This window comes from Stenella coeruleoalba, assembly GCF_951394435.1.
Source record: "Stenella coeruleoalba genome assembly, chromosome: 3".
NCBI classification, from domain to species: domain Eukaryota; kingdom Metazoa; phylum Chordata; class Mammalia; order Artiodactyla; family Delphinidae; genus Stenella; species Stenella coeruleoalba.
The window spans coordinates 13,055,996-13,082,423 of record NC_137148.1 but is presented as its reverse complement, the minus strand read 5'-3'; positions in this window follow the sequence as shown (position 1 = coordinate 13,082,423).

Sequence of the window (26,428 nt, the reverse complement as noted above, 5' to 3'; positions counted from 1 at the left end):
CGTGAGTCTCTCATCAACCAGAAGGCTGGCCCCAGCTTCTCCCGATACTGGAGCTTCTTCTCGGGCTCCAGAAGAGAAGATGGGAAGCCTCTTGAGGCCTTGGCTTGGTCCTTGTGCAATCTCACTTCTGCTGCATTTTACTGGCCAAAGCCAGTTACTGGTATAACCCAGATTTAAGGGTGAGGGAAAGAGACTCCACCTCTTCCTGGCTGGAGCTATAAAATAAGTGGCCATTTTGTCTATTTATCACAAGATTTCTTACTCATGCTTCAATTTGAGGACCAGTTCCAAAGCGTAGTAAAACTGTGTATTAGTCAAAGAACAATGGAGACATTCAGTCTAAACTACCTTTGGAATTTTGTTTTCTAAACAAATAATGAAAGAAAAATCTTATGCACAATTCTGCCATTTGATTCTGAGTTACCAATGCAGGTTGTTTAAAGACAAGTGAGAAAGCAAACCTTTAAATGGGTTCTTTTATTTTAAACCTCAAAGAATTGATAACCAAGTTCCAGTTCAATGACCCCAGCAATGCAATTAAGATGGTTTAGCATTTTGGGGGTTGGGGAAAGCTGAGATGGAGGCCAGGGAGTTAAGCATTTTTTTTCCCCATTTCCTGTGAAAGAGCAGCGCTCTTAGGAACAATTTCTGGATTCTCTCCTCATCTCCGACACTCCCTCTCTAACCTCTCTGCTGTACAGTTCACCTGATTGTATAATTCGCCTGACTTTATTGAAATAACCAACTCATGTAAAATACACATAAAATTCCAACATCATATTCAAATAAGTGCTCTATCTAAAGTATTTTTTCTTTCTTCCTTTTTTCTTTCTTTTTCTTTCTTTCTTTCTTTCTCTTTCTTTTCTTTTTCTTTCTTTCTTTCTTTTTTTTTAGCTAAATAATGTTTTATTTATTTTTATTTTTTAACATCTTTATTGGAGTATAATTTCTTTACAATGCTGTGTTAGTTTCTGCTGTATAACAAAGTGAATCAGCTATACATATACATATACATATATCCCCATATCTCCTCCCTCTTGCATCTCCTTCCCACCCTCCCTATCCCACCCCTCCAGGTGGTCACCCTGTGCTATGCAGCTGCTTCCCACTAGCTATGTATTTTACATTTGGTAATGTATATATGTACATGCCACTCTCTCACTTCGTCCCAGCTTACCCTTCCCCCTCCGCATGTCCTCAAGTCCATTCTCTAGTCTGCGTCTTTATTCCTGTTCTGCCCCTAGGTTTTTCAGAATCTTTTTTTTTTTTTAGATTCCATATATATGTGTTAGCATACGGTATTTGTTTTTCTCTTTCTGAATTACTTCACTCTGTATGACAGACTCTAGGTCCATCCACCTCACTACAACTAACTCACTTTCGTTTCTTTTTATGGCTGAGTAATATTTCATTCTGTATATGTGCCACATCTTCTTTATCCATTCATCTGTTGATGGACACTTAGGTTGCTTCCATGTCCTGGCTATTGTAAATAGAGCTGCAGTGAACATTGTGGTACATGACTGTTTTTGAATCATGGTTTTCTCAGGGTGTATGCCCAGTAGTGGGATTGCTGGGTCATATGGTAGTTCTGTTTTTAGTTTTTTTAAGGAACCTCCATACTGTTCTCCATAGTGGCTGTATCAATTTACATTCCCACCAACAGTGCAAGAGGGTTCCCTTTTCTCCACACCCTCTCCAGCACTTATTGTTTGTAGATTTTTTGCTGATGGCCATTCTGACCAGTGTGAGGTGATACCTCATTGTAGTTTTGATTTGCATTTCTCTAATGATTAGTGAAAGGATTGAGCATCCTTTCATCTGTTTGTTGGCAATCTGTATATCTTCTTTGGATAAATGTCTATTTAGGTCTTCTGCCCATTTTTGGATTTCTTCCTTCCTTCCTTCCTTCCTTCCTTCCTTCCTTCCTTCCTTCCTTCCTTTCTTTCTTTCTTTTCTTTCTTTCTTTCTTTCCTTCTTTCTTGTTGCAGCATGCTGACTCTTAGTTGTGGCATGCAAGATCTTTTAGTTGTGGCAATGCAGACATGTTAGTTGTGGCATGCATGTGGGGTCTAGTTCCTGGACCAGGGATTAAACTGGGGCCCACTGCATTGGCAGTGTGGAGTCTTATTCACTGGACCACCAGGGAAATCCCTAAAGTATTTTTGGAATAATACTGATTATTATTTCATATGCTGTTATAGTAATTATTTAGAAGTGATTTGATTAATATTATAATTCCCTAGGAAGTTTACCATGACATTGTTTCACGTAGCACATATGGAAATTACATAGAGCATGTTTCAGGGTTCAAAGTTACCACTGTTTCAAAGGTTAGCTTAACTGTTATTATCTAAATAACTTTTATGTCAGTGTCTGATTAGGTATATTGTATCAGAGAGCACTTCATCTGTATTTTTAATCTAGCCTCTGTGGAAATGAGCAGAAATCTCATTTGTAAGTTTTCTTTTTCTTTTTTTTTTAAAGAAAGGCAGACTGCCAATGCAGCACATCATCTGAAGTATCTGGAGTCTTGGAAACTTGACTGTCCTACGTTCTCCTACAAATGGACTTTGAGAACTTGTTTGGAGGTTTGAGCAGAGGAGCACAGATACTTCTATACCCATGACTGGAGAATGGTCCTCCTCTATCAGAGAAGATCGTCCTCTTGGACCGAGCATGCATCTTCAGGAGGGATACATATGGAGTGGAGAGGGAGACAGGGTACCCCCACCTAGCCAGTCAGATCAGCCAAATCAACCCTATCAATGGGGTGACAGATGTCACAGCCAGATTGCCTTCACATGCATAAAAATATTATTTTTAAGGCTGGGAAAACCACTCACAACACATATATTTTATAAAGGTCTTGTACCCACACAAGAACTCCTATAAATCAATAATTAAAAGATGATCAACTGGGAATTCCCTGGTGGTCCAGTGGTTAGGACTTGGCGTTTTCACTGGTGTGGCCCACATTCAATCCCTGGTCCCTGGTCGGGGAACTAAGATCCCACAGACCTCATGGTGCAGCCAAAATAAAAAAAGAAAAAAAGACGATCAACCTATTAAAAAGTGGGCAAAGATTTTAAAAGACACTTTACTAAAGAACATACGTGAATAACCAATAGATACATGAAAGTGTATTCATTATGGTAGGAATTCCACATTCCTGAGCTCATTGCCACTTTTCGTCTGTTGTAAAATGAGTTCCTTGATCATAGTCAGCACTGTGAAGATGATCATAATAGTGAATAAGGCTTCACTGGTGGTTTGGGCAAAAGCATTACAAATAAAGAAGGCAAAAATTCCTATTCAGAATAAATGTCTATCCAGTGAGAGCTAAGCCCTGTCCTTTTCATGATGGAATCAGTCCAGTGGAATCAACCTGCCATTAAGTGTCTGACCGATGCCCCCAGAAAGTGGTGCCACCAGTGGCTTAGTGTGGTCTTTGCTGTTGACAAGTGGTGCACTCAGCAATGTCCAGAGTGAGATCAGCTTTGGAGACACAGCTTTTTGATCCCATGCATAACTTTCATCCTGCTGCCTTGGACACATTACAACTACTTGGCAAAGACAGAGGATGCCTGGCAAAGAGGTTGATTGATATTTATAGAACAAGTGATTTTGTTTACCCAGTTTTTTTGATCTTACTCTGCTCTTTGTTGAGCATTCATGGGACCTATATATCTTTGAAATCTGTGCCCATTCAGAAAAGCCTATCTAAATACCTATTCCTCATACTTCCCTATCACCCCTTTCCTAATCATCTTCCTTCTAAGACCTAAACCATCTAGCCAAACTATATTAACCACTACCCATAAATCAATGTAGACCTGAATCTCTGGCTTCTTCTTCCAGGCAAACTGAACAGCCATGCACACTGCTCAAAGTTATGCTCGCCGGGGGGGTTTCCCATCATCAACGTCCCTCAAGTGAAATGCTGCAACCACCTACACTCAGCCAGTGCTAGTATACTGTTGGGAGATAATTTTCTATGGATCTTTTGCCTTTCCGTATCTCTTGTGAGCAGAGGCATTGATGGCCTTTGTTCTAGAGTATCTATTAAAGGATGTTTGCATAGTAAACAACCTTGAAAGATAGTGTCTCCATCCAGATCAGAGGGCATGTTTGTTTATTGTCTGTCAATGACAGTGAAGGTTCTGAGGTTGCACCTAAATTCTGCCACAGTTTCATGTAAAGGCATGCTGCTGGGATAGGCCAACTATGTTCTTGAACATGACATTTCCATTTGACAATTGAGACTTATTGGGCCCTTCTCACCTGATTAGCCATTAAGTCCAAGTTAACCCACCCCTAAGTGGGAATATCAGGTTTGTGGGTCACAAGGTCTCCGTGGGTCAAGCATTTGGGTTTTGTTTGTTTGTTTGTTTTTTGCGGTACGCGGGCCTCTCACTGTTGTGGCCTCTCCCGTTGCAGAGCACAGGCTCCGGACGCGCAGGCACAGCTGCCATGGCTCACGGGCCCAGCCACTCCGTGGCATGTGGGGTCTTCCCGGACCGGGGCCCGAACCCGTGTCCCCTGCATCAGCAGGCGGACCCTCAACCACTGAGCCACCAGGGAAGCCCAAGCATTTGGTTTTAATGAGAGGCTAGGAGAAGCCAATAACTGCTTTTCAGAATGGGTGTATGGAGGCCAAGTCAAAAAGGCGATGAGTCCAAATCCCAAGAGGTACCTCTGAGTGCAGGCTCTCTCCCTGCACTAGGTGGTAATATCATCAGTCACACAGACTTGTAGTTTAAAGGGATCATTAGGGTTGTGCGACCGCAAAGGTAAAGAGCATGCCACAGCTTGCTGGATGACATCCTCTGCAGTCTGTTGACTTGGCTACCACTCAAAGCATGCTGATTTGGGGATTGAAAGATATAAAAGACTAAGCAGGTAAGACACATATTGTCCAATACTTAAAGAATCCAGTAATGTGCTAGGACTCTTTTTGATGCTGCAGAGATTGAAGAGAGGGCAGTACTTCATGCAGTTTGGAAACCAAGAGTCCTCAGCCTCACCTCTAATCATCTTCCTCTTAAAGCATTTGAGATTGCATAGATGGAGAGGGAGACATCAGGGGCACAGAAGGAGCCAGAGCTCCATGACAGTAAAGAAGGCAGATTTACCTTCCACCTTGTCAGGGGCTGCTGTGGCTCAACCAGATGAACTTCTAATGCTTTTGATCCACCCAGAGCTCTTTATTCTCATTAATAACACCAATATTTCTACTCTGGAGACTCCTTGACTCAGCAGCCGTAGTCATATTGCCTTTTGTCTGGAGTCTAAGGACTTCTTGCCCAATTGTCATGATAAATGCCCCTTCCTTCTCTACTCAAAGGAAAGCAAGTAAAACCCAGAGCCCCATTCAAAAGACTTGTTTTAACTCTAGTGTTCAGCCTCTAAACATTCATCAACAGGTAGTCTAATGGAGGACCCTTATTCTACACCCCTCCAATCACTTGGTTGAGAACGTTTGCTACTGGATCGTAGGAAGTCTAAGATTCCCTAACCAGGCTTACAAGGCTCTCATCCTTTCTCTTCCAGCAAGCCATGTCTCTATCAGCACCCCATCCTCATTTCCAAAAACTTGCAGGAATATGAAGAGCCTGAGATTATTCTGTACTTGTGTGCTAAGAAATTAGCCTGCCATGGTTTCATGGGTGCTGGCAGAAGACATGAGATTCCTGAGTCAAAGACAAAAACGTTTATTACCATGGCCCAGCAAGCAGCATGAGTTTCATGTCTGCATCAATATTTCTTGGCCCCATGTCCATCCCACTGGGACATCATGAAGCAGCATAGGTAGATGCTGCACATGTACTGAATTTGTGTCAAGGCTGAGGAATCCCAAGTTTAGGGAACCCAACTATTTTACAACAGGCTGCAAGCAAACCTGCCTGAACTTTGCCTTAGAGGGACACATGACACATATTTTACCTGACATGTTGGGAGACAGCTTTCTCACATTTCTGCTTACCTTGCTGTTAGAGACACTTGACTGCCTTTCTTCTGGAATATCTTTTCAAGAATGTTCCATATAACATCACTATGAGTCATAGACATAATGACAGAAAAGCTTTCATGGCGACCTGGACATATTATGGCATTCTTTTATTTTGGTCCTACTTAAATTTTGTAGTTTTTTTTCTTTCTTAGGAGTATAAGAAAATACTTTATTTTTTAAAACAGATTTCTATTGGAGTATAATTGCTTCACAATACTGTGTTAGTTTCTGTTGTACACTGAAGTGAATCAGCCACATGCATACGTATGTCCCCATATTCCCTCCTTCTTGAGCCTCCCTCCCACCCTCTCTATCCCACCCCTCTAGGTCATCGCAAAGCACCGAGCTGATCTCCCTGTGCTATGCTGCTTCTTCCCACTAGGTATTTTACATTCGGTAGTGTATGTATGTTGATGCTACTCTCACTTCACCCCAGCTCCCCCTTCCCACCCCATGTGCTCAAGTCCATTATCTATGTCTACATCTTTATTCCTGCCCTGCAACTAGGTTCATCAGTACCATTTTTTTCTTTTTTAGATTCCATATATATGTGTTAGCACACAGTATTTGTTTTTCTCTTTCTGACTTACTTCACTCTGTATGACAGACTCAAGGTCCATCCACCTCACTACAAATAACTCAATTTCATTTCTTTTTAAGACAGTAATATTCCATTGTATATATGTGCCACAATTTCTTTATCCATTCATCCAATGATGGGCACTTAGGTTGTTTCCATCTCTGGGCTATTGTAAATAGAGCTGCAATGAACATTTTGGTACATGACTCTTTTTGAATTTTGGTTTTCTCAGGGTATATGTCCAGTAGTGGGATTGCTGGGTCGTATGGTAGTTCTATTTGTAGTTTTTTAAGGAAACTCCATACTGTTATCCATAGTGGCTGTACCAATTCACATTCCCACCAGCAGTGCAAGAGGGTTCCCTTTTCTCCACACCCTCTCCAGCATTTATTGTTTCTAGATTTTTTGATGATGGCCATTCTGACTGGTGTGAGATGATATCTCATTGTAATTTTGATTTGCATTTCTCTAATGATTAATGATGTTGAGCATTATTTCATGTGTTTGTTGGCAGTCTGTATATCTTCTTTGGAGAAATGTCTATTTAGGTCTGCTGACCATTTTTGGATTGGGTTGTTTGTTTTTTTGTTATTGAGCTGCATGAGCTGCTTGTAAATTTTGGAGATTAATCCTTTGTCGGTTGCTTCATTTGCAAATATTTTCTCCCATTCTGAGGGTTGTCTTTTGGTCTTGTTTATGGTTTCCTTTGCTGTGAAAAATCTTTTAAGTTTAAGTCCCATTTGTTTACTTTTTCTTTTATTTCCATTACTCTAGGAGGTAGGTCAAAAAAGATCTTGCTGTGGTTTATGTCAAAGAGTGTTTTTCTTATGTTTTCCTCTAAGAGTTTTATAGTGTCTGGTTTTACATTTAGGTGTTTTATCCATTTGGAGATTATTTTTGTATATGGTGTTAGGGAGTGTTCTAATTTCATCCTTTTACATGTAGCTGTCCAGTTTTCCCAGCACCACTTATTAAAGAGGCTGTCTTTTCCCCATTGTATGTTCTTGCCTCCTCTGTCATAAATTAGGTGACCATATGTGTGTGGATTTATCTCTGCACTTTCTATCCTGTTCCATTGATCTATATTTTTGTTTTTGTACCAGTACCATACTTTCTTGATTACTGTAGCTTTGTGGTATAGTTTGAAGTCAGACAGCCTGATTCCTCCAACTCCATTTTTCTTTCTCAAGATTGCTTTGGCTATTTCTTTCTCAAAATTGCTATGGTTCTTTTGTGTTTCCATATGACTTGTAAAATTTTTTCTTCTAATTCTGTGAAGAATGCCATTGGTAGTTTGATTGGGATTGCATTGAACCTGTAGATTGCTTCGGGTAGTATAGTCATTTTCACAATATTGATTCTTCCAACCCAAGAATATGGTATATTTCTCCATCTGTTTATATCATCTTTGACAAGTCTTTTGTCTCCTTAAGCAGGTTTATTCCTAGGTATTTTATTATTTATGTTGCAATGGTAAATGGGATTATTTCCTTAATTTCTCTTTCTGATTTTTCATTGTTATTGTATAGGAATGCTAGAGATTTCTATGCATTAATTTTGTATCCTGCAACCATACCAAATTCATTGATTAGTTCTAGTAGTTTTCTGGTGGCACCTTTAGGATATTCTGTGTATACTATCATGTCCTCTGCAAACAGTGACAGTTTACTTCTTCTCTTCCAATTTGTATTCTTTTATTTCTTTTTCTTCTCTGATTGCCATGGCTAGGACTTCCAAAACTATGTTGAATAAGAGTGGTGAGAATGGACATCCTTGTCTTGTTCCTGATCTTAGTGGAAATGTTTTCAGTTTTTCACCATTGAGTATGATGTTTGTGGGTTTGTCATATATAGCTTTTATTATGTTGAGGGAGGTACCCTCTATACCCCTCTATACTCATTTTCTGGAGAGTTTTTATCATAAATTGGTGTTGAAAATTGTCAGAAGCTTTTTCTGCATCTACTGAGTTGATCATATGGTTTTTATTCCTTAATTTGTAAATGTGGTGTATCACATTGACTGGCTTGCATATATTGAAGAATCCTTGCAACCCTGGGATAAATTCCACTTGATCATGGTGTATGATCCTTTTAATGTGTTGTTGGATTCTGTTTGCTAGTATTTTGTTCAGGATTTTTGCATCTATGTTCATCAGTGATATTGGTCTATAATTTTCTTTTTTTGTGACATCTTTGTCTGTTTTTGGTATCAGGGTGATGGTGGCTTTGTAGAATGAATTTGGACTGTTTCTCCTGTAATTTTTTAGAAGAGTTTGAGAAGGATGGCTTTTAACTCTTCTCTAAATGTTTGATAGAATTCATCTGTGAAGCCATCTGGTCCTGGACTTTTGTGTGTTGGAAGATTTTTCATTACAGCTTCAATTTCATTACCTGTGACTGGTCTGTTCATATTTTCTATTTCTTCCTGGTTCAGTCTTGGAAGGTTATACCTTTCTAAGAATTTGTCTATTTCTTCCAGGTTGTCCATTTTATTGGCATAGAGTTGCTTGTAGTAGTCTCTTAGGATGCTTTGTATTTCTGCAGTGTCTGTTGTAACTTCTCCTTTTTCATTTCTAATTGTAATGATTTGAGTCTTCTCCCTCTTTTTCTTGATGTGTCTGGCTAATGGTTTATCAATTTTAATTATCTTCTCAAAGAACCAGCTTTTAGCTTTTTTGATCTTTGCTATTGTTTTCTTCATTTCTGTTTCATTTATTTCTGCTCTGATTTTTATGGTTTCTTTCCTTCTACTGACTTTGGGTTTTCTTTGTTCTTCTTTCTCTAGTTGTTTTAATTGTAGGGTTAGATTGTTTATTTGAGATTTTTCTTGTGTTTTGAGGTGAGACTGAATTGCTATAACCTTCCCTCTTAGAACTGCTTTTGCTGTGTCCCATAGGTTTTGGGTTGTTGTGTTTTTGTTGTTATTTGTTTCCACGTATTTTTTAATTTCTTCTTTGATTTCTTCAGTGATCTGTTGGTCATTTAGTAGTGCACTGTCTAGCCTCCATGTATATGTGTTTTTTTTTACAGTTTTTGTCCTGTAATTCCAATCTCATAGTGTTGTGGTCAGAAAAGATGCTTGATATGATTTCAATTTTCTTAAATTTTCCGAGGCTTGATTTGTGACCCAAGATGTGATCTATCCTGGAGAATGTTCTGTGTGCACTTGAGAAGAAAATGTATTCTGCCACTTTTGGGTGGAATGTTCTGTAAATATCAATTAAATCTATCTGGTCTATTGTGTCATTTAACATTTGTGTTTCCTTATTTATTTTCTGTTTGGGTGATCTCTCCCTTGGTGTAAGTGGTGTGTTAAAGTCCCCTACTATTATTGTGTTATTGTCAATTTCTCCTTTCATGGTTGTTAGCATTTGCTTTATGTATTGAGGTGCTCCTATGTTGGGTGCATAAATATTTATAATTGTTATATCTTCTTCTTGGATTGATCCTTTTATCCTTTGATCATTATGTAGTGTCCCTCCTTATCTCTTGTAACAGTCTTTATTTTAAAGTCTATTTTATTGGATATGAGTATTTCTACTCCAGCTTTGTTTTGATTTCCATTTGCATGGAATATCTTTTCACTTGGGGGTTCCTCCTGTCTCCTTGGGTGTCAAAGTACCCCACCAGTGGCCGGCAGGTGCCCTAGTTGTGGGGAGAATCTAACTTGGCACCTTCCCACATCACTGTCTTGACTCCGCTCCCTAAACTTTGTAGATTTCTGATGTTCTCAATAAACGGGCCAGAGCACACACCCAAATTAAGTATATGTTACTTCAAGGATCCAAAGAGGTCACTAGGTCTACTAAGCCCTCTTGATTCTTCTTTGTATTGAAAGGGACAGTTGCAACAACTTGTCATTCACTCTGGAATACTTATCTTGATATTGCTCAGACTGTAAGATTCCTAGAAATTCCACTGAGGTGGCAAACCAATGTAATTTTATGAAACTTTTCCCCGTCCTCAGGCAAACATGTATTTTACCAAGAGCAGTTTTTACTTCTTGCTCTCAGGTCCAACCAGCATGGTATCATCCATGTAATGGATCAGCATGAAGTCCTGTGGAATAGAGAGGTGATTTAGCTCTCCATGGATTAGATTCCAACATAGGGCTGGAGGGTTGATGAGGCTGGAGCTCGGGCAGTCAGTGGAAGTGTATTGCTGTCTGTGTCAGGTGAAGGAAAACTGCTTCTGATGGTCTTTACTAAGAGGTAGAGAGAAGAACATTTGCCAGATCAATAACTGCATACCAGTTGCCAAGAGATGTTTGACTTGCTCTAGAACAGTGGTTATCAATAGAGTGGGTGAGGGGAGGTTTGACTCCCAGGAGACATTGGCAAAATCTGGAAACAGTTTTGGTTGTCACAACTGGAGTGGGGGGTGATACTGGCATCTAGTGAGTAAAGGCTAGGGGTGCTGCTGAATATCCTACAGTGCATAGAACAGGCTCTCACAACACAGGATTATCTGGTGCAGAATGTCAGTGCCAAGTTTGAGAAAACCTGATCTGAATAAAACCCTGAGTAAAATTGGAACAGGAACAAAGCTGCAGTTAGAGTTGATGCCTGGTTTAGTTTACAATAATCCACTATCATCCTCCAAGGTCCAGCTAATTTCTGAACAAGCCAAATAGGTGAGTTGAGTGGAACTATGGTAATAATCACCACAGTTGAATTTTTCCTGTCCTTAATAGTGGCACAAATCTCTGCAATGCTTCCAGAAATGTATTACTTCTAGTTTATTGTTGAATTAGGTAGAGACAGTTCCACACACTTCCCCTTGACCTTTCCTACCATAATAGTCATCACTCCAGGGATCAAGGAACCCAAATGGAGATTCTGTCAGTTGTTGGCTATGCATATTACAATTTGGCATTCTAGAACTGAGGAAATAACCATAGGATGGACTCAGGGACCCACTGGACAATTTGCTAAATGTAACCTTTACATTGAAGATATGGAGTACCAAGTGGATTTATAACATAAGGTCTGTTCATTGATCTCCAAAATATGTCCCTTGAGGATATTCTCTTCAATAAGGCTGAGAGAAATATATTTCTGTTGGAAGCCTTGAAAAGCAGTGTGGCTAATATTTTCTGTAGGCCAAAAAGGGCAACAAGAATGGCTGTCTTCAAACTAGGCTCCCTAAATTCAGTGGGGATTAAGGAGTCCTGGGGAAATCTCTGAGACTGACACAAGCACAGACTCTACTGCTTATCCAACCTCCATAAGCAACTACTTTGATCGGTGAGGAAGTCATTTTGAAAATAGGTATTTGGAAAAATGTCCTTTGTGTTGTGCTTTTATTGCCAAAAAAAAATAAAATGGTGTATAGTTATCACTTATAAAGACTCTCATATTTGTACATGAAAAATGGAAACAAAACTTCTAAACAACTTAAAAATCATCCCAAGAATTTTAGGAAGTCATAAAACCACTTGATAAAAATTTAACACTTTTTTATTACATTGACAATGAGTGATGGGCATCTTGAAATTTGACTATTGACTAGCTAAACTGCAACAATAAATTACACAATTGGAAATGGACTGAGAAATATCAGTCAATAATTTACTAGCAAAGTGTAGCAGAACTTTCTGACGATGGCTACATGAGATTTGCTCTATGTGATATGTTATAAGGCTCAGAGCGTTAAGAAATCTTTCAGGGCCACAGAACTAGTTATTTATTGAGCTCAACTAGAGACCATGTATCAGAACCCAAGGTTCAATGCTCTTTCTACTACTTCAGAAAGTGATATTTTCCCGTATGTATGTGTTTGTGATCTCATGATCATGATATACTCCTTTTCTAAACACCCTAGGCTAATTGTTATGGCTCTTGGTGTATATTGTGCATGAAAATGGCATAAGATGAAAGACAAGCATTTTAGGTACAGCTCAATATTAAGATTTCTGGTTAATATCATTCTCCCCTTTCAATACACTCAGAGGTATCCTCTGAGCTGTTAGAACTTTGTATAAATAACGACTTCCTTACAATGTAGAAAACCTTCAGCATTTCTTTCTCAGGGTCTAGCCACCAATCAATTGAGTTCCAAACTGTCCAGGAACTCTTTCTTTAGTAATCCTAGGACACTCCCCAATTGGTAGACAGTATGTTTTTAAAGAATTTTATTTGAGCCTTTGTACAATACCTGACTCTGGGCCTCTTTCTTACTTGTGTGAAGTTTCTGACTGTCTGCTTATTTTATCCCAACATATGGGCTAAATTATACCTTCCTCTAAATACGTAATTTAAATCACCTTTCCTGCCCAGCAGCTTGTCAAGATTCAGCCACCTGTAGGGATCTAAAGAGATTATATGCTGAAAATCCTGAGTTCTATGCCAATCCTAACTTATGCTCTTGAGCCTGGGGCTGGATAATTCCACAACTCAACATTTCAACAAACATTTATTGATTATTTGAAAAGTACTATGTAAGTTACTCTGGGGGATACAGAGATGAATTTTTACCTACATCCTCCAGAGATTCCATGAACCATCTGGAGAACACACATGTGTTTGATACAACATGAGGCTGACTGTGATACAAGCCATGGTAGATGCACAATTTGAAGGGTGAAATTTGGTCGACATCCTGAAAGACTCATGGCATGTCAAACACCATCATGGGGCCAAGAGGACCTCAAGATGTGTTAGGGGAATGGAAGAATTACCAGTGTCACTAAAATGAAGGTTTTCATGTGTGTTCAGGGGTACAAGGCTGCAAAAGAAGGTAGGAAACAAATGACCAAGTGCTTTGAACTTCAACCTTTAGATCGTGGCCCATATTCTGATTGCAACTGTGACTCATACAAGTTTTGCGCAGAAGTGTGATACCACCAGCCCTGTGTTGTATGAAGACAGAGTGCATATGGGGGACAATTTAAAGTAGGGAAAGCCTGGAAACAAGAATGCTAATGAGTTGGCATAGAGAAGATCTATTGTGTTTTGCCTTTCACCACAATACCAAGCACTCATGACCTTTTCCTCTGGAAACAGTTCCTCAGTTTCCCTTTGGGGACACCAATGCTCCCAGCTAAGGCGCTTCAAGTGGCATTGACTCCACTCTTGGTTCCAGATGTGGAAATGTGACTTCTATGGCATCAATCAAAACAGTGTGTCCCCCTAAGTAAAATGATTGGTTTTAAAATGACTGTATCTGTGTTCCTAAAAGAGAAACAGAAGATTATTCATATTGGGATGAGATTTGGAAGCTAGAATTGACTGCCACACAGTGTGTGTTCAATTATTAAACTTTTAATAAGTGAAGGCAACTGTTTGCCACACACAAAAAGAAAGCCTGAGGGCTTCCCTGGTGGCACAGTCATTGAGAGTCCGCCTGCTGATGCAGGGGACATGGGTTCGTGCCCCAGTCCTGGAAGATCCCACATGCCGCGGAGCGGCTGGGCCTGTGAGCCATGGCTGCTGAGCCTGCGCGTCCGGAGCTTGTGCTCCACAATGGAAGAGGCCACAACATTGAGAGGGCCATGTATCACAAAAAAAGGAAAGAAAAGAAAAGAAAAGAAAGCCTGAGAATAGAACTTAAACTGGGATGGAGCAAGAGAAACTGGGACCTGATGACATGGTCTGAATCAAGCCTTGCTTAAAGCTATCTCTACTCTAAGACTTTCATCAATGAAAGACTCATAACTGATAAAGCACCATAAAACTCCAAGAAAAGGGTGCTAGTTCAGGGAGCTGGCTTCAAACATAGGTCCACTTGTATCAGTCAGCTATTGACACAATAATTCTGTGTGACAAACCATCCCCAAACTCAATGGCTTAAGATACAGAAGCAAGCTAAGTGTCCATCAACAGATGGCTGGATAAAGAAGATATGGTAAATATATAAAATTGAATACCACTCAGCCATAAAAAAGAATGTTTTGTCATTTGCAGCAAAATGGATTGACTTGGAGGACATTATGCTAAATGAAATAAGTCAGACAGAGAAAGACAAACACTGCATGATATCACTTATACATGGAATCTAAAAACAATAAGCCAGTGAGTATAACAAAAAAGAAGCAGACTCACAAATTTAGAGAAAGAACCAGTGGTTACCAGTGGGGAAAGGGAAGGAGGGAGGGGCAACACAGGGGTAGGGGATTAAAAAGTACAAACTATCAGGTATAAAATAAGCTACAAAGATATATTGTACAACACAGGGTAGATAGCCAATATTTTATAATAACTATAAATGGAGTATAAACTTTACAATTGTGAATCCTTATATTGTACACAATTAATATGTAATCATCAACTATATTTCACTAAAAAATTAAAACAAATTTTTAAAGATAAAAAAACTCTAATGGCTTAAAATAATAATCACTTATTCTTGTTCACACGTCTGTGAGTTGGCTGCAGGAAAGCTGAAATAGACTGAGATCAGCAGTGTGAGTTTGCTTCGATCTGTGTATTTGACCCTTCTTGACTCCTCACTGTAGATCTGACTCGGATCTGCTCCACGTTTGTTTTTTCTGGAGTCTATAATTGGGCAGTATTGGGGCAAGTTTTCACACTGATGGCATAAATGTAAGATGACAAGTCCAAACATATGAGTACAGGTCAAGCCTCTGCTACTATTACAGCTGCTAACTTCATTTGACTGAAAGCAAGACACATGGTTAAATCCCAAGCCATGGCTCAGGGAAGCACATTCTATATTAGATCAAAGCAAAACTCACACGGGCAAGCCCAACATCAATGGTAGAGGTAAGTACACTTTGCATATGAATGTGAAAAGGAGATTAAATATTTTTGAATAAAAATATATTCTGACATGGTATTCTCATGAAGTCGATGGGCATTTACCAAGGATTAGAAAATAGCTCAGAGAATGAAGAGGAAGTCCATCCAGAGGCCATCACAGGATTAGTCCATACAGACCAGGACTGCTTCAGTCCTGATCACAAAATAATAAACCCTGAAATGGGCATATTATAGTTTAAGTACAGTGAGACCTCAATCAAATAATGGTGTCTCTTAGAAGGCTAGAAATGACTAATATTCTAGGAGGAAATTTACACGTTGAGAGAGAAAGGGGCCAGGGACCAAAACTTGTGGGAACACTTCATCTCAGCGGGGGTGGGAAAGCCCACCAAGGAGACAGAGCAACAGGAGTTGGAGGGGCAAGAGACCCAAAGGCAGCACTGGCAGAAGAAAACAGCAACTTGGTGATAGTTGAAGGTGCTGAACGCTAAAGTTTTAAAGACTTTTGAGGGACTCAAAAAGATTAAGAACTCAGATAATGAGTTTAGTATCAGAAAAGTAGGTTATTAATGTCCTTTAAGAAAACAGCTATGTAGCAAATTGGGTTCAGAAACCAAATTACAAAGCATAGGAGAGACTACTGGAGTAGAGGAAGTGAATAGCTATTGGTAATATCTTAGGGCATTTTCACTAGTCATTTTCTTTTTTCTTCTATTACAAAAGATTCTGTATTTTGTTTGTTAAATCAATATTATAAATGGGTTTATGTAATGAAAAATTCTTTGAAAATACCATTTCTATTTCAAACTTGGTATCTTTGTTTACATGTGTGTCAAACTCATTTAAGCATTTCCTACGGTAAAACATTTAGATTATTCTTTTTGTCAGAAAAGTGTATAAAATATTACCATGTATACCTTACTTAAAACTAGCATATATTTCTGTCATTTCTTTAGAAAAGATCCCTGAAGAATAAATTATTTGATTAAAGTTTATGAACTTGTTATAGACTCAACACAGACTAAAATTTCTGAGCCAATTTAACCTCCCACCTGTAGAATGTTGCAAATACCATCCTTGTTAGTACTGAGCATTTTCAATTTTCAATTTTAGATTATTTGATATGTAAAAGTGAAACTCATTTTTTTATAACTCATTTTGATAGCATTTTATTTTTAAATTTTATTTAAGTATTTTTTATTGGCTTTCAAATTTTCTTCTTTGTTAATTGTCTGTGTTTTTTATCCATTTTCCATTGAAGAATATGAATTTTTTCAATGATTTATAAGATCAACTGTATAAATATTAAAGTTATTCACTCTTGTGATATTTCCCAGAAACCTCTGATCAACTATGTTTATCCCTCTAGACAATGCCAACACTCAATTGCTCACAGAAAGCATTTATTTCCCATGTACAGTTCTTCAGGCAGGCTGTCTCTCTGCTGGGTTCAGCTGTGGTTGGCTAAACTTGTTCCAGGCTGCAAGTTGATCTTCAAGATCAGCTCCATTTGTCTCTGCATCCTCCTTGGACCAGTGGCTACAGAGAACTTCTTCTCATGGGAGATGCAAAAGACAAAGCCAAAACATGCAAACACATTTAAAGACCTCCTTACCATTTTCCTACAAACTTTTGGTCAAGTTGTATTCATCAGCTGTTGCTGCAATAATGCTGCAAAACAAACAACCCCAGTACTCAGTGGCTTACCTATTTATTGTGTATAGGATTTCCAGTAGGTTGTAGCATTGCTCATTTCACTTCTGCTAACATTCCATCTGCAAAATAAAATTGTAAGGCAAGCTCATCATCAATGTGGTAAGGGAATATAATTTACTTACCCTAGTGAGAGTACTACAAAGTTACATGGCAAAGGGTGTGGATTTTTAACTCTAAAATGTGAAGAGAGTGAAAAATTGGGAGGCTCTGATCTGCCACCTCAAAGTTTTTAGATTTGCTGTTGGATTATGATTCTTCAGTGTTAACATTTTAATGAGGTCAATCTATTATCAGTTCTTTTGTGAATTCATCCATGATATTTATGCATAAATATTTTTAAATGAACTGGTTTCCCTAATATTATAAAAATAAAAGTTATAGGTTTAATTTACCTTTAAAATAATATTTACTAAATGGAGAAGCCACCTAAAAATTTCTAAGTTGGTAAGTATTTTTATTAATTTCTAGTGTTAATGCAGTCTAGTATATATAATTTGTGCTTCGTGGAATTACTTCTTATTAAGATTTTATTTGTGGAGTAGTATATGAAAAAATTTTTATAACACATATATATTTGAAAACAGTGAGAATAAAATGGTACAACCATGCTTATCTCTTTCACTCTTTAAATAAATAATAGCATCAGTCAAATCTCATATTTTTGTTTGATTCCCTTGAAAGTCTCTAGAAAAATTTTTGTTTTTATCAATGGGCTGTGTAATCCTAATGTATTTTCATTTTTATATTTTGATGCTATGTGAACTACACTAATGATTTCTAACTATTATATCTTTTTTATGTTAATCACTATAAATGACCCTCTTTTAGCCTCTTGAAGTTTGTTTTGACATCTATTTTGAAATGAATGTTCCTTCCCTTGATTTCTTCTTACTGCTTGTGCCTGGCTGTGCCTCACACTGCAGATTGCCTTTTGCAGTGCCCACTCAGGCCCTTTCTAACATGCTCTCCTATAAGTGGATTCACCTGTGCAAAACTTGGAATATGGAAATAAGTCATATGCTAATACCTAAGATGCTAATTGGGAAATTGACATACAAAGTGAGAACTAGTTTTAGTATGTGGCTAGCTATTGGGAAGATCTGCAGACTCTTAGGTGCAAGCAGTGTGGAGAAGTGAGGTTGCTTCCAGAAGAGTCTTGTGGTGCTGTTGAGTGTTTCTACAGGTCATGTTTGCACCTAGACAAAAGGCTGATGGGTATAAAATTCTTTTTTTTTTTTTTTTGCGGTACGCGGGCCTCTCACTGTTGTGGCCTCTTCCGTTGCGGGGCACAGGCTCCGGACACGCAGGCTCAGAGGCCATGGCTCACGGGCCCAGCCGCTCCGCAGCATGTGGGATCTTCCCGGACCGGGGCACGAACCCGCGTCCCCTGCTTCGGCTGGCGGACTCTCAACCACTGCACCACCAGGGAAGCCCTAAAATTCTTTTTTTTTTTTTAACATCTTTATTGGAGTATAATTGGTTTACAATGGTGTGTTAGTTTCTGCTTTATAACAAAGTAAATCAGTTATACATATACATATGTTCCCATATCTCTTCCCTCTTGTGTCTCCCTCCTTCCCACCCTCCCTATCCCACCCCTCCAGGTGGTCACAAAGCATGAAGCTGATCTCCCTGTGCTATGCGGCTCCTTCTCACTAGCTACCTACCTTATGTTTGGTAGTGTATATATGTCCATGCCACTCTCTCACTTTGTCACAGCTTACCCTTCTCCCTCTCCATATCTTCAAGTCCAATCTCTAGTAGGTCTGTGTCTTTATTCCCATTTTACCCCTAGGTTCTTCATGACCTTTTTTTTTTTCCTTACATTCCATATATATATGTTAGCATATGGTATTTGTTTCTCTCCTTCTGACTTACTTCACTCTGTATGACAGACTCTAGGTCCATCTACCTCACCACAAATAACTCAATTTTGTTTCTTTTTATGGCTGAGTAATATTCCATTGTATATATGTGCCACATCTTCTTTATCCATTCATCCGATGATGGACACTTAGGTTGCTTTCATGCCCTGGCTATTGTAAATAGAGCTGCAATGAACATTTTGGTACATGACTCTTTTTAAATTATGGTTTTCTCAGAGTATATGCCCAATAGTGGGATTGTTGGGTCGTATGGTAGTTCTATTTGTAGTTTTTAAGGAACCTCCATATTGTTCTCCATAGTGGCTATATCAATTTACGTTCCTACCAACAGTGCAAGAGTGTTCCCTTTTCTCCACACCCTCTCCAGCATTTATTGTTTCTAGATTTTTTGATGATGGCCATTCTGAATGGTGTGAGGTGATACCGCACTGTAGTTTCAATTTGCATTTCTCTAAATGATTAGTGATGTTGAGCATTCTTTCATGTGTTTGTTGGCAGTCTGTATATCTTCTTTGGAGAAATGTCTATTTAGGTCTTCTGCCCATTTTTGGATTGGGTTGTTTGGTTTTTTGTTATTGAGCTGCATGAGTGGCTTGTAAATTTTGGAGATTAATCCTTTGTCCGTTGATTCATTTGAAAATATTTTCTCCCATTCTGAGGGTTGTCTTTTGGTCTTGTTTATGGTTTCCTTTGCTGTGCAAAAGCTTTTAAGTTTCATTAGGTCCCATTTGTTTATTTTTGTTTTTATTTCCATTTCTCTAGGAGGTGGGTCAAAAAGGATCTTCCTGTGATTTATGTCATACAGTGTTCTGTCTATGTTTTCCCCTAAGAGGGGTATAAAATTCTTGATTCACACCTGCTTCCTCCAATTCTCTTTGGATGATGTTCCATCATTCTTAACTTTCAGTGTTGCCAAGAAAAACTGTGAGCTCAGTTTGCTTTTTTCCCCCTTTTTAGGTAAGTCAGATATTTTAGAATGAGTGAGTAGTTAGGTGAATGTTCACAGATTCTTTTTCTTTATTTTGCAGAGTGTTTCTATGAGAATGTGAGAAAGGGTCATAGAAACTAGGTCAACACCGCCACACCTGGAATTCAGATAATTTACTTAAAATAAAGTGTTATTTTCCATATACTCTTAGCTTCATGGATCCGCAGTTGGCTGAATTCACAACTGTAGAACCCGCAGATACAGAAGGCCGATTGACTACTGGTGAGATAAATCAAGGTTCAGAGGAATATGTAACTTAATGAAAATTTCAAGTTAGGAGCAGCAAAATCAAGACTTAAACCGAGGTTCTTTGATTTTGTGTGTGCTGATCTTCCCACAATATCATATAAGTGTCTGATCTTACCAGCTAAATGAGATGAGTTCTAGCACTCTTGCCCCCTTGATTTCTCTGATATATATGGTAAAACAAATAAATAAGCAAGCAGAACCCATGGAATTATTTGTTGCTCACTGCCTGACAAAGAAATTCAAACACTTTGCAGAGACTATATTTCTCTATGAACTAAATTAAAGAATATACAGATTCTTTTCTGAGGAGCACCAAATGACATAACAGATTAATAACTTTACAGATTTGCAAAACATGCAGAAAAACTGATCAAATGCACGATTCTCAATTTGTCATTTCCATAGGCTGAGCACAGAATGATTCAATTTTTACTCAATACAAGCATTTTTTGAGGAGTCTACAATAATAGGACCTACATATTTACCTTTAATGACTTACCTAATGCAGAAATGGCACTTGAGCATTCTGGAAAATAACTTCTTCCAATATCAGGTTTATTACGTGAGCAACTTGCAGAAGCTGATCAGTCCAACGGTGATGAAATTTTCTAGCATGTATTCGTAGTGTTTGTGTGATTAAAGTGGGAATACTCTATGCTTTAGACAGCATAGGTAGTGGAGGAGATTTTCCATAGCTCTGAAAATATAATTGCTTGGCTTATGTTTTCATTACACATAAGTCCACCCAACTCACATTAGCAGCAATACTAGCACCTGATGGAATTTGTTAACCTGTTGAAAATTAAATCACAAAGTAGACCATTGCACTAGGAAATCTTGGTTCATGGCAAAATTAGTCTTTCTTTCACATGAGGAATCTGATGCCTTAAATAGAAACTAAAAGTGAAAACTGCCATTTTCTCTCACAGAATAAAGAGGACACTTTAACTAGTTTATACCACTTGTAAAGATGCCACAGTTGAAATCCTCCTTTAAAGGGTATATTAACTTTGACAGTCTTAACGTTTCTATTTCAAATTAAGTGTCTGTATGGGGCAAACTTACACATGTTGAAATGTTTCCTAAACATAAAGTGTGATTATATTTGTTTGACATTTTCTCAGCAATATGTTTAACATATATACAAATGAGAAAAAAATTTAAGTCAATTCACATAAGTTATATCACTAATAAAATTTTTCTAGCATTTAGCATGTCTGGAGAGTATCATCTCCAACATACTTTGTCAACTGAAATGATAAATAAAGCTTAACCCATTGTAACAATGTTATGCTAACTAAACATTGTGACTCATTTGTTTATACTGCATTAAATTTACTCTCTTATAGTTGGGGAGCACTCCCCCGCCAAAGGTCCAGCTTTGATTGTAGACCTTGTTTGGATCATTCTACTCTCTACACTCAAATTTCCAATTGCTTTAATTAAATTTAAATTCTTTAAAATGCCCAGAAATATGTGTTTCTCTCAGATATCTCCTCTCATGTACAAAGTTGAGACAGGCTTTGCCTAGTCCTTGATTGACACAGAAGGAATGAGAAGAGTTTAGATTCATTGGCACCACCTGTTGGAATTTCTTTGTATGCTGTTTAGTCCTGTTGTGGTTTCTTTCCTAGGCTAGAACATTACTGGTTAATTGGCTATAATAGTACAAATATTTCATATCCAGGTTAGATACAGTTAGATGCAAACTTGATATCTAAATATTGAATGATCCATTGATACATATTAAGATATCTTAAAAGGGAGAGGGGCAAGAATTCTGCTTCTGTACCTTCTGCTGTGAACTGGAAGTTTGTGTCCCCTCAAAATTCATGTGTTAAAATCTAATCCCCAATGCAATGGTGTTAGGAGGTGGGACATTTGGGAGGTCATGAGGGTGGAGCCCTCATGAATGGGATTAATGTCCTTATAAAAGAGATCCCAGAGAGATCCCTCACCCCTTCTGCCACATGAGGACACAGTGAAAACACGGCTGCCTATAAACCAGGAAGTGGGCTCTCACCAGACACCAAATCTGCCAGCACATTGATCTTGGACTTCCCAGCCTTCAGAACTCTGAGAAATAAATTTCTTTTATTAATAAGTCATTGTTAACAAAACAACAGTATTTTGTTATATTAATCCAGGTGACTTAAGACACCCTCCCAACGTAAACAACTATAACACTGGTTGAAATATATTACAAAACCATTTCTGACTTTAGATAACTGGCATCGAAGTACAGTGATCATTAAGAAAAGAAAAATATGAAAAGTTAATCCCACATTTGCTTTGGCATTCAGACTGCAAGCAGTTTTCTTATTATGGCATAGGGAAGTAGTACTCAAGCAAAACAAAATGAGAGTTTTGCTAACCTGAGAAGACAAAGATAAGAATTCTTGGCTGTTGATTCAGATGAAATTTTGTGTGTCAGGATACTTAGAAGGAGAAAGTGTACAGAGAGGAACCCTGAAGTCTGCACATTGGTTCTCTTGAGTCCTTAGCTGGGACTGAGCTGTACATGCACCAGGCAAGACTGTTGTCATGCATAGTGGAGTGTGGCTCCTGGAATGAGAGCTGCACAGAGTTACAGAGATCACACAGCTCAAATATATGGAAATTCCAGTTCAGCCAGAATAGAAAGAAATGACTGAGCAACTTAGATATTTAGTGTAGACCCAAGAAAGGTGATGTTTTGGGAATCAGGAGCATGCCCTAGAAAAGGGAACAAGCCCTAGGACAAAAGAAAAATCCAATCCAGGTCTGCTTTAACAAAGCATAATTCAATCCTGATAAGATCAAGAGGATGTTCCAGTAATTTAATGGCTGTCCAAAAATACTCAACACTCTTTAAAGGAAGACAGCCTACCTCACACACTCTGTAACAAAATATACACAGTGTTCTGTATATAGAAAAAAAAAAGAATTAATCATGCAAATAAAAACCAGAAAAATTGACCAACAATCAAGAAAAACAAAAAGCCAAGCAACAGAAACAGACCCTGAAATGACCAAGATGTTGGAATTAGCAGACAGGATGTTAAAACTCTTACTGTAATACTATTCAAGAATTTAAAAGAAAATATTAACATAATGAGGGAACAAAAAGGAAGTATTATGAGAGGAATGGTAAGTATAAATAAGAACAAATGGAAGTGGTAGACTAGAATAGTATGATGTCTGAAAATGAAAAAGGTACTAGATAGGACTGAGTGGATTTTGGAAGTTCTAGTCTAGGATGGTAGCAAGAGGGGTCCTCTGGACCCCCTACCCAGAAAAACAAGCATAACTGATGAAAATTATTAGAAAAACCAAACCATTTAAAGCCTTGGGAAATTGTCCTAAGGCATATAGGAAATGAAAGGTTATCAAGAATATCTACTTAAACTCTATAGAACAGGGAGCGTATGTGGCATTTGAACTGCAACCCACACTTTTCTTCACTCTGCCCAGCTCAGCAAGATGGAAACTCCACTCCAGGTGGTTGCAGAACACAGGTCTTCATCTTCCTCTGGGTCCCTGTTGAGGGATATAGTATTGCTATGATCTGAATGTTTGTGTCCCCCTAAAATTCATATGTTAAAATCCTAATCCCCAAAGGTGATGGTAATAAGAGGTGAGACTTTTAGGAGGCACTTAAATCATGAGGGTGGACTCCACATGAATGGGATTAGAGCCGTTACAAAAGAGGTTCCAGAGGGATCCTTAACTCCCTTCCACTGTGTGAGGATACAATGAGAATTCTGCAGTCTGGAAGAGGGCCCTCACCTGATCATGTTGGAACCTGATCTCAAACTTCCAGCATCTAGAACATGAAAAATAAATTTCTGTTTTTATAAGCTATCCAGCCTGTGGTGTTTTGGTTAGCAGCCCAATGGACTAAGACAAGTATCTTCCTGGCATGGGCAGGCCACTAGTACTTCTCATTACTTCCACATATATGTTGCAGAGACTAAATTCCAGAGGAGCACAACTGCAAGGGGATCACTTCTTCCACCAACATCCCACTAACAAGGCAGAGGCTCAACCTCAAGCCTGGCATGCTGAGAATACTGAGACCCTCATGGCTTTCACCCCAGTTCATTTGTCGGGTGGGATCCAATGCCTGGAGAGGCTAGCCAAGAATACCAAAGGTTCCTCCACTCACCCAGCACCCTACTATTAATGCAAGACTGTGAGAGAAGTGAGCAACTATCCTTGCCCCAGATTCAGAGCCATGGCTCAGAAATTTTGCCCAGATGAAACAACAGACATAAAACAGAAAGCTTCAAAAATCTCCCCAAAGGAATTAAGCTTCTGGGGAACAGAGTGTGAGAAAGTTCAAGCCAAACAATGCTCTCAGAAGCAGTGGTGGTTTTGGTACTAACCAATTAAGAGGAGGCTGGTAGCTTCACGAAAGGTACAAGCTAAACTATAGGCCAGTTAGTTTGCCAGTGAGAAGAAGTAAAAGAGACAATGAAGAAGAGCCCTCTTAGGGTCAGAACAAACCTCAAACACTGACCTCAAAAACTACCCCTGCGAAGGAGTCTGAATCTAATTGGATCAATCTGTGGAGCAATGTATTCACCCGAGCATTGCCGAAATCAAAAAGGCAATCATCTGGAATTTAGTAGAGCATAACAGCTGGAAGCAATCAGGGAAAGAGAAAGTCAAAGAGAGCTTTGCTAAAACTACTCTCATCCCAGGGTGACTGTGCATGCCCCAAGGCTGCACTTTTTGAACAGCAACATCAGAAGCATACACTGCAGAGCAAATAGAATTCACTAACATAGCCCAGTCAGTCACTAACAAATATTAATTCTAATAGTTTTTAGTAGATTCGGCAGAAATTTTTGTATAAAAATAGGTCTTGTAACAAAGATAATTTTACTTGTTTGTACATAAACATAAAAAGTAAAAAAGCATGCAATTATCTCAATAGGAGGAGAAAAAATTGACAAAATGCAACATCCATTCATGGGAAAACTCTTAGCAATGTAGGAGTAGATGGAAAGTTCCACAATCTGATAAAGAAATCTATGAAAACCTATAATATACATCATAATTAATGCTAAAATTGAACTCATTTCCCCTAATTTTAGGAAAAAAGCTACTTCATATAACCAGAAAAGGATACCAATGGGAAAAGAAAAATTAGAACCATTTTTATTCACAGATGACCTTTTGGTTTATGTGAAAGTCCAATGGGATCAAAAATTTTTACTACAAGTACAATTTAGCAAGGTGATAGGATAGAAGATTAATATACAAATGTCAATTGTGTTACTATATACTATGAAAAAATAATTAGAAAATTAATTTTTAAATCCTATTCAAAAGAGCATCGAAAAGATTTTCCAGGAGCATAAGGTGGAGTGCATAGGCTCCACAAATTGTTTTATGCAGGTATGGCAAGATGCTACTGTCACTTAACCTGCAGTAGCAGGTGAAGTTTGAGAAGTAAGGAGATGGGAGGTCCACCAGGGCACATCCAGCAGGGAGAACTTCCTTTTGGAGTAGTCTCTGTGGGCCATACACTTGGAGGGCTTTTTGAACCCCAGCTCCCAGCCTGACATCATTAAAACACTTCGATTGCCCAGAAGTAAAAAAGACTGGACATTACAAAGCCTGCGCCTTCTTTGAGTTTGAGTATGAAGATATTGCCAAGATAGTGACTGAAACAATGAACAACTACCATTTTGGCAAAGAATCTTGAAGTGTAAGTTTATGTCATCTGAAAAATTACCCAAAGAAATTTTTAAAGACTGGGATGTTCTATTTTCAAAGACATCATATACTACCAGTGGAATAGTAGAAGAAGAAGTGAGTACTTAAACAGAAGCTCAAAATGGAGAAGGAATTTAAAAACCAAGAAAAAATAGGAAAAAAAAGAGGTAAATTAGGAATAAATTGTGATCTTCCTTCGCTGGTCTTATGGAAAAAGACAAAAAAATATCTCAAGGACTGGTTATCAGAGCTCTATGAATTGCCAGGTTTTATCAAAGAAGATAAAGAGGTTTTAGGTATTCTGACCCTCTGAAGATGATTATGGATAGCCAGGGCCACACAACAGTTTGTACATCAACACTGATGGAGAAGTGAAAATTGCCAAGTGGATGAAACAGAAGGTGATGATGAAATAGTTTTCAAACAACCCATATCTGATATAAAAGAGGAAATGCCAGGGATATAATCACCTTACACATTCCGGAGCATGAAAGATGAAGAGAAGGCCACCAGTATACATTGATATGCATTCTGAATACATTATATATATTTCTTCTGAATATGTGATCAT